Source organism: Engystomops pustulosus, chromosome 9 (genome assembly GCF_040894005.1).
Source record: "Engystomops pustulosus chromosome 9, aEngPut4.maternal, whole genome shotgun sequence".
In the NCBI taxonomy this organism is placed as follows: domain Eukaryota; kingdom Metazoa; phylum Chordata; class Amphibia; order Anura; family Leptodactylidae; genus Engystomops; species Engystomops pustulosus.
In genome coordinates this window covers 105688146-105699003 of record NC_092419.1, presented here as the reverse complement: position 1 = coordinate 105699003, position 10858 = coordinate 105688146, and positions in this window count along the sequence as shown.

The window sequence follows — 10858 nt, the reverse complement described above, 5'->3', positions numbered from 1 at the left end:
AGTGATGATTAGATCACCTATAAGGTCCCCACCTACATCTGTATGGATGACCTGAGTGATGACCAGATCACCTATATGGTCCCCACCTACATCTGTATGGATGACCTGAGTGATGACCAGATCACCTATATGGTCCCCACCTACATCTGTAAGGATGACCTGAGTGATGACCAGATCACCTATAAGGTCCCCACCTACATCTATATGGATGACCTGAGTGATGACCAGATCACCTATATGGTCTCCACCTACATCTGTATGGATGACCTGAGTGATGACCAGATCACCTATATGGTCCCCACCTACATCTGTATGGATGACCTGAGTGATGACCAGATCACCTATATGGTCCCCACCTACATCTGTATGGATGACCTGAGTGATGACCAGATCACCTATATGGTCCCCACCTACATCTGTATGAATGACCTGAGTGATGACCAGATCACCTATAAGGTCCCCACCTACATCTGTAAGGATGACCTGAGTGATGACCAGATCACCTATAAGGTCCCGACCTACATCTGTAAGGATGACCTGAGTGATGACCAGATCACCTATATGGTCCCCACCTACATCTGTAAGGATGACCTGAGTGATGACCAGATCACCTATAAGGTCCCCACCTACATCTGTATGGATGACCTGAGTGATGACCAGATCCCCTATATGGTCCCCACCTACATCTGTATGGATGACCTGAGTGATGACCAGATCACCTATATGGTCCCCACCTACATCTGTAAGGATGACCTGAGTGATGACCAGATCACCTATATGGTCCCCACCTACATCTGTATGGATGACCTGAGTGATGACCAGATCTCCTATATGGTCCCCACCTACATCTGTATGGATGACCTGAGTGATGACCGGATCACCTATATGGTCCCCACCTACATCTGTATGGATGACCTGAGTGATGACCAGATCACCTATATGGTCCCCACCTACATCTGTATGGATGACCTAAATGATTACCAGATCACCTATAAGGTCCCGACCTACATCTGTAAGGATGACCTGAGTGATGACCAGATCACCTATATGGTCCCCACCTACATCTGTATGGATGACCTGAGTGATGACCAGATCACCTATAAGGTCCCCACCTACATCTGTAAGGATGACCTGAGTGATGACCAGATCACCTATATGGTCCCCACCTACATCTGTAAGGATGACCTGAGTGATGACCAGATCACCTATAAGGTCCCCACCTACATCTGTAAGGATGACCTGAGTGATGACCAGATCACCTATATGGTCCCCACCTACATCTGTATGGATGACCTGAGTGATGACCAGATCACCTATAAGGTCCCGACCTACATCTGTAAGGATGACCTGAGTGATGACCAGATCACCTATATGGTCCCCACCTACATCTGTAAGGATGACCTGAGTGATGACCAGATCACCTATATGGTCCCCACCTACATCTGTATGGATGACCTGAGTGATGACCAGATCACCTATAAGGTCCCCACCTACATCTATATGGATGACCTGAGTGATGACCAGATCACCTATATGGTCCCCACCTACATCTGTATGGATGACCTGAGTGATGACCAGATCACCTATAAGGTCCCCACCTACATCTGTAAGGATGACCTGAGTGATGACCAGATCACCTATATGGTCCCCACCTACATCTGTAAGGATGACCTGAGTGGAGACCAGATCACCTATAAGGTCCCCACCTACATCTGTAAGGATGACCTGAGTGATGACCAGATCACCTATATGGTCCCCACCTACATCTGTATGGATGACCTGAGTGATGACCAGATCACCTATAAGGTCCCCACCTACATCTGTATGGATGACCTGAGTGATGACCAGATCACCTATATGGTCCCCACCTACATCTGTATGGATGACCTGAGTGATTACCAGATCACCTATAAGGTCCCGACCTACATCTGTATGGATGACCTGAGTGATGACCAGATCACCTATATGGTCCCCACCTACATCTGTATGGATGACCTGAGTGATGACCAGATCACCTATATGGTCCCCACCTACATCTGTATGGATGACCTGAGTGATGACCAGATCACCTATATGGTCCCCACCTACATCTGTATGAATGACCTGAGTGATGACCAGATCACCTATAAGGTCCCCACCTACATCTGTAAGGATGACCTGAGTGATGACCAGATCACCTATAAGGTCCCGACCTACATCTGTAAGGATGACCTGAGTGATGACCAGATCACCTATATGGTCCACACCAACATCTGTAAGGATGACCTGAGTGATGACCAGATCACCTATATGGTCCCCACCTACATCTGTAAGGATGACCTGAGTGATGACCAGATCACCTATAAGGTCCCCACCTACATCTGTATGGATGACCTGAGTGATGACCAGATCCCCTATATGGTCCCCACCTACATCTGTATGGATGACCTGAGTGATGACCAGATCACCTATATGGTCCCCACCTACATCTGTAAGGATGACCTGAGTGATGACCAGATCACCTATAAGGTCCCCACCTACATCTGTAAGGATGACCTGAGTGATGACCAGATCACCTATATGGTCCCCACCTACATCTGTATGGATGACCTGAGTGATGACCAGATCACCTATAAGGTCCCCACCTACATCTGTATGGATGACCTGAGTGATGACCAGATCACCTATATGGTCCCCACCTACATCTGTATGGATGACCTGAGTGATTACCAGATCACCTATAAGGTCCCGACCTACATCTGTATGGATGACCTGAGTGATGACCAGATCACCTATATGGTCCCCACCTACATCTGTATGGATGACCTGAGTGATGACCAGATCACCTATATGGTCCCCACCTACATCTGTATGGATGACCTGAGTGATGACCAGATCACCTATATGGTCCCCACCTACATCTGTATGAATGACCTGAGTGATGACCAGATCACCTATAAGGTCCCCACCTACATCTGTAAGGATGACCTGAGTGATGACCAGATCACCTATAAGGTCCCGACCTACATCTGTAAGGATGACCTGAGTGATGACCAGATCACCTATATGGTCCACACCAACATCTGTAAGGATGACCTGAGTGATGACCAGATCACCTATATGGTCCCCACCTACATCTGTAAGGATGACCTGAGTGATGACCAGATCACCTATAAGGTCCCCACCTACATCTGTATGGATGACCTGAGTGATGACCAGATCCCCTATATGGTCCCCACCTACATCTGTATGGATGACCTGAGTGATGACCAGATCACCTATATGGTCCCCACCTACATCTGTAAGGATGACCTGAGTGATGACCAGATCACCTATATGGTCCCCACCTACATCTGTATGGATGACCTGAGTGATGACCAGATCTCCTATATGGTCCCCACCTACATCTGTATGGATGACCTGAGTGATGACCGGATCACCTATATGGTCCCCACCTACATCTGTATGGATGACCTGAGTGATGACCAGATCACCTATATGGTCCCCACCTACATCTGTATGGATGACCTGAGTGATTACCAGATCACCTATAAGGTCCCGACCTACATCTGTAAGGATGACCTGAGTGATTACCAGATCACCTATATGGTCCCCACCTACATCTGTATGGATGACCTGAGTGATGACCAGATCACCTATAAGGTCCCCACCTACATCTGTAAGGATGACCTGAGTGATGACCAGATCACCTATATGGTCCCCACCTACATCTGTAAGGATGACCTGAGTGATGACCAGATCACCTATAAGGTCCCCACCTACATCTGTAAGGATGACCTGAGTGATGACCAGATCACCTATATGGTCCCCACCTACATCTGTATGGATGACCTGAGTGATGACCAGATCACCTATAAGGTCCCGACCTACATCTGTAAGGATGACCTGAGTGATGACCAGATCACCTATATGGTCCCCACCTACATCTGTAAGGATGACCTGAGTGATGACCAGATCACCTATATGGTCCCCACCTACATCTGTATGGATGACCTGAGTGATGACCAGATCACCTATAAGGTCCCCACCTACATCTATATGGATGACCTGAGTGATGACCAGATCACCTATATGGTCCCCACCTACATCTGTAAGGATGACCTGAGTGATGACCAGATCACCTATATGGTCCCCACCTACATCTGTATGGATGACCTGAGTGATGACCAGATCACCTATAAGGTCCCGACCTACATCTGTATGGATGACCTGAGTGATGACCAGATCACCTATATGGTCCCCACCTACATCTGTATGGATGACCTGAGTGATGACCAGATCACCTATAAGGTCCCGACCTACATCTGTAAGGATGACCTGAGTGATGACCAGATCACCTATATGGTCCCCACCTACATCTGTATGGATGACCTGAGTGATGACCAGATCACCTATAAGGTCCCCACCTACATCTGTAAGGATGACCTGAGTGATGACCAGATCACCTATATGGTCCCGACCTACATCTGTAAGGATGACCTGAGTGATGACCAGATCACCTATATGGTCCCCACCTACATCTGTATGGATGACCTGAGTGATGACCAGATCACCTATAAGGTCCCCACCTACATCTGTAAGGATGACCTGAGTGATGACCAGATCACCTATAAGGTCCCGACCTACATCTGTAAGGATGACCTGAGTGATGACCAGATCACCTATATGGTCCCCACCTACATCTGTAAGGATGACCTGAGTGATGACCAGATCACCTATAAGGTCCCGACCTACATCTGTAAGGATGACCTGAGTGATGACCAGATCACCTATAAGGTCCCGACCTACATCTGTAAGGATGACCTGAGTGATGACCAGATCACCTATATGGTCCCCACCTACATCTGTAAGGATGACCTGAGTGATGACCAGATCACCTATATGGTCCCCACCTACATCTGTATGGATGACCTGAGTGATGACCAGATCACCTATAAGGTCCCCACCTACATCTATATGGATGACCTGAGCATAGCTGGGGCTTTTCCACGATGTCTGCAAAACCTGTTCCTAAGACCCGCACTCCATGGTAACTTTATTATCCTGTAGTATGACATGGCGGATGTCATTGCTGATTCTATGGGAAAGATGAGTGATAACAGGTCCTTGCAGCTTTACAAGGTCGACCACCCATCTGTCCCCAGTTCCTGAATGCCAGACGTTATTTGAAAATGTGATTGTAATGGGTGAGAATCTAAGCCGGCTTGGATACACCGCATCATATGTGACTGCTGCAGCCCCAGAGGGATGTAAATAAAGCTTGTTATATCAGCAATATCCCTGGCACGCCATAGCTTGCTCTCATGTGATGCACATTCCTGCTGAGATACAGCCCAGGCACCGTGTGCAGACACATCACATGCAGGACCCCAGCAGAGAAGGCACATATCAGGGTGTCATCAGGCCCACCCTCAATTGTGTGGGGCGATGGTCTCCAGACTGAGGTTCTAGAGCAAGACACAGCTCAGCAGACAGTATCACACATGGTGGGATTAGATACACAGATCAGCAGACAGTATCACACATGGTGGGATTAGATACACAGATCAGCAGACAGTATCACACATGGTGGTATTAGATACACAGATCAGCAGACAGTATCACACAGGAGAGGATTAGATACACAGCTCAGCAGACAGTATCACACATCGTGGGATTAGATACATAGCTCAGCAGTCCGTATCACACATGATGGGATTAGATACACAGCTCAGCAGTCCGTATCACACATGATGGGATTAGATACACAGCTCCTCAGCAGACTGTATCACACAGGATAGGATTAGATACACAGCTCAGCAGTCAGTATCACACATGATGGGATTAGATACACAGCTCAGCAGTCAGTATCACACATGATAGGATTAGATACACCGCTCAGCAGTCAGTATCACACAGAATAGGATTAGATACACAGCTCAGCAGTCCGTATCACACATGATGGGATTAGATACACAGCTCCTCCCCAGTCAGTATCACACATGATGGGATTAGATACATAGCTCAGCAGTCCGTATCACACATGATGGGATTAGATACACAGCTCAGCAGTCGGTATCACACATGATGGGATTAGATACATAGCTCAGCAGTCCGTATCACACATGATGGGATTAGATACACAGCTCAGCAGTCCGTATCACACATGATGGGATTAGATACACAGCTCAGCAGTCAGTATCACACATGATGGGATTAGATACATAGCTCAGCAGTCCGTATCACACATGATGGGATTAGATACACAGCTCAGCAGTCCGTATCACACATGATGGGATTAGATACACAGCTCCTCAGCAGACTGTATCACACAGGATAGGATTAGATACACAGCTCAGCAGTCAGTATCACACATGATGGGATTAGATACACAGCTCAGCAGTCAGTATCACACATGATAGGATTAGATACACCGCTCAGCAGTCAGTATCACACAGAATAGGATTAGATACACAGCTCAGCAGTCAGTATCAACCATGATGGGATTAGATACACAGCTCAGCAGTCAGTATCACACATGATAGGATTAGATACACCGCTCAGCAGACTGTATCACACAGGATAGGATTAGATACACAGCTCAGCAGTCAGTATCACACATGATGGGATTAGATACACAGCTCAGCAGACAGTATCACACAGGATGGGATTAGATACACAGCTCAGCAGTCAGTATCACACAGAATAGGATTAGATACACAGCTCAACAGTCCGTATCACACAGAATAGGATTAGATACACAGCTCAACAGTCCGTATCACACATGATGGGATTAGATACACAGCTCCTCAGCAGAAAGTATCACACATGATGGGATTAGATACACAGCTCAGCAGTCAGTATCACACATGGTACTTGTATGGTGCCTGATAGAAATGTGATGATTGAGCAGCAGTCACGGATCTTCGTCAGGTCAGGGCAGTCATCTACAATTACAATAGTTAGACTAATTACCATTTCCTCTGCCGTGTCTTCAGTTGTGTCGGTCCCTGTGGTGTTTCTATAGCAGCTGTAGCTACAGTATGTGTATTCACCATCATACACCTAGCAGCCGGCGGCCATGATGACCTCCGGGGGGGGCTCCTTTCTGGGTCACGTCCATGTAACCAGACACGGATCCTTTCTATAAAACACAAGGATTGATTCATAGATTAATATAGATATTCCAGCTGATACATGTCATGTCCTTTATTACTGCGGCATTGATAGGATTGTTACATTGTCTCACACAGGCCTCCAAGTGTCAAGGAAAAACACAGCGCCGATACACTTGTATCACCTACATCAATGTATCTAGGCAGTATCTTATATCACACTGGAGTCCTGTAAGGGGCCTTGATGTGGTGCCCACTATATCTTCTTCAGGGCTAAGGAGAAGGACACGAGGGCTAAATATACGTATTGTGCTATTAGACTAACGACTGCTATCCCACTCCCTCATGAACAAAAATACATCGATAATTTATGTTCACTCTCTAGGTGCCAATGGGTGCCAGATGCCACTTACAGTAGACAGTACAGTACAGTAGACACACATAGCTATAGAGTGTGAAAAAGACCCTAACAGGGCAGCATGGGCCTGGACCCCCTGGCAGGATGAAGAAATAATCCTACAAATGCCGCTATGTAAGGTTGGCAGCTGTCATGCCCACCCGAGGCTTCATATGAGTATGGAAAAGCTGAATTTGTGGGACCGCAATGGGCACGTCAGCCACCCCAGCCACCCCAATGGGTGCCAGATGCCACTTACAGTAGACAGTACAGTACAGTAGACACACATAGCTATAGAGTGTGAAAAAGACCCTAACAGGGCAGCACGGGCCTGGACCCCCTGGCAGGATGAAGAAATAATCCTACAAATGCCGCTATGTAAGGTTGGCAGCTGTCATGCCCACCCGAGGCTTCATATGAGTATGGAAAAGCTGAATTTGTGGGACCGCAATGGGCACGTCAGCCACCCTAATCATAGAGGAATACTATAAATGAGATTATACACTGTAATGTCTAAGAAATAGACTATAATAACATGATAGCTTCTGTAGGAAGAGATCAGGGCCCCTTTTATAAGTAGATGCCCACCCCTTTCTCAAGGGGTCCGACATGTGGGGCCAGTGGCGTAACTAGAAGCTGAAGGGCCCCAGTGCAAAGTCTGTACCAGGCCCCGACTATAATGTATGGTTTATAATAATAGTCTTCTCATATGGGAATGTGACACCATAAGGGCCCCCTAAACCTCTTGGGCCCGGGTGCAATCGCAACCTCTGCACCCCCTCAAGTTACGCCCCTGTGTGGGGCCATAAGACGTATGTAAGGATGTAAGTACAAGCAGACTCCAGCCATGTATCCTGGCCCAAACTTTTAGTCTAGTGTGTTTTTTTCATGAATTGACTTAACCCTTAAATCGCCCACCTTTTCAATGATCTCAACTGAAACCTTCCTTGTGATACTGTCCCTAGGTAAACATTTGCACCTATGCTGGAAGCCGGGCAGGAATACAAAGTGTTGCTAGGGATTAGGGAACGACCTGACAGACAAATGCTAATTGTCCGGTTGCTATCGGCCGGTGTTTCACTTGACAACGGTGCGCCGCGCAGGACGTGCTCGTCACACTCGTGGTATGTGATTTGCCATTGTGTCTTTGCACATTGTCATTTTGTCATTCCAGGACTGAGCTTCGCGATCAGAATTTGTGGTGTGAAAAATTTTAAGTGAAGCAAAAAATTTCTGATTGACCAAACATTGTGATGGTGGCAGATGTAACCACTGACTGTACACCGACGTGCAAATGGTACGTTCCTACTTGATAGCGTCGTCCATTTCTATAAGGCGCAAGACGGACGCCACAGAAACGGTCAAGTAGATAGAGCAGGTGTCACCGCCATCTTGTGCCAGGAATATTCTGCTAATATCAAGTTATCACCTATCCACAGGATTGGGGATAATTTACTGATTTTTAAGGGCTTACCCCACTTATGCCAACAGGGGTTCCTTGCACCCCCAAATATGTGAAACTACTAGACACGTATGTGCAGCTTCACTATTGATTCTCTATAGGAGGCAGCTGCACTGTATCTCTGTAGAAGTGTAGGGAGCGCCTAGACACGTGTGATCATCCCTTATTTTTTCTAATTTGAGGGTACAATGAACACCCGTTCTTGTAATTGCTGGATGTCCGTGCTGTCAGACACTCAGGCTGTGTCCTCACATTATTTGCGTCAGAAATCCGGGGTGGCGGGCTGTCGGGCAATACAATGGATTCAGACAAACCGCGGAATTTAACTTTCAATTTGTGTTGCAAGATCAAGCACTCACATGCACCAGGAAGAAGAAGGTGAACTCCGGGACCTGAGCGTGGAAGTGACACATGCAGGAAATCAGGACAGGATCTTAGTGACTCCCCGCACAGCGCATTATACACGGACAATGCACTTACATGCACCAGGAAGAAGAAGGTGAACTCCAGGGACCTGAGCGGGGAAGCGACACATGCAGGATACCGGGCCCACGATCTTAGTGACTCCCCGCACAGCGCATTATACATGGACAATGCACTTACATGCACCAGGAAAAAGGTGAACTCCGGGGACCTGAGCGGGGAAGTGACACATGCAGGATATCGGGGGCAGGATCTTAGTGACTCCCCGCACAGCGCATTATACACGGACAATGCACGTACATGCACCAGGAAGAAGAAGGTGAACTCCGGGGACCTGAGCGGGGAAGCGACACATGCAGGATATCAGGCGCAGGATCTTAGTGACTCCCCGCACAGCGCATTATACACGGACAATGCACTTACATGCACCAGGAAGAAGAAGGTGAACTCCGGGACCTGAGCGAGGAAGCGACACATGCAGGATATCGGGGGCAGGATTTTAGTGACTCCCCGCACAGCACATTATACATGGACAATGCACTTACATGCACCAGGAAGAAGAAGGTGAACTACAAGTACCTGAGCGGGGAAGCGACACATGCCGGATATCAGACGCACGATCTTAGAGACTCCCCGCACAGCACATTATACATGGACAATGCACTTACATGCACCAGGAAGAAGAAGGTGAACTCCGGGGACCTGAGCGGGGAAGCAACACATGAAGGATATCGGGCACACGATCTTAGTGACTCCCCGCACAGCGCATTATACATGGACAATGCACTTACATGCACCAGGAAAAAGGTGAACTCCGGGGACCTGAGCGGGGAAGTGATACATGCAGGATATCGGGTGCACGATCTTAGAGACTCCCCGCACAGCGCATTATACACGGACAATGCACTTACATGCACCAGGAAGAAGAAGGAGAACTCCGGGGACCTGAGCGGGGAAGCGACACATGCAGGATATCGGGTGCAGGATCTTAGTGACTCCCCGCACAGCGCATTATATACGGACAATGCACTTACATGCACCAGGAAGAAGAAGGTGAACTCCGGGGACCTGAGTGGCGTCTGAATTGTGTTTCAAAATACAATGAACGCCATGTGTGACTGCGCCTCAGCCTTCCCATTTTCCTGACTAATAAATTAGCATTCTTAAGCAATGTCCGTTTTTTGAGCAAGTTTGGAAAGTTTTGCTCACTTAGGGCTCTGGCTGTGGTCATGCGCGGAATTTGGGCTGTGATTTGAGACGCCATTCTAGAGCCACTTAGAGGGGCATTTCCAGATTTCAGTAACACCCAGGGGCGTAACTACAGAGGTAAAAAGCCTAATACTCATTCCGGATCGCATGCGTTTCGGTGCATACGTGATCAGGATAAGCCCATCCCCTTGTTGTTTGAGTGATAATAGGTGATTATAGACTCCTGTACTGTTGGGGTCTATTCAGGTTTGTTTTAGTAGAAAATATATCAAG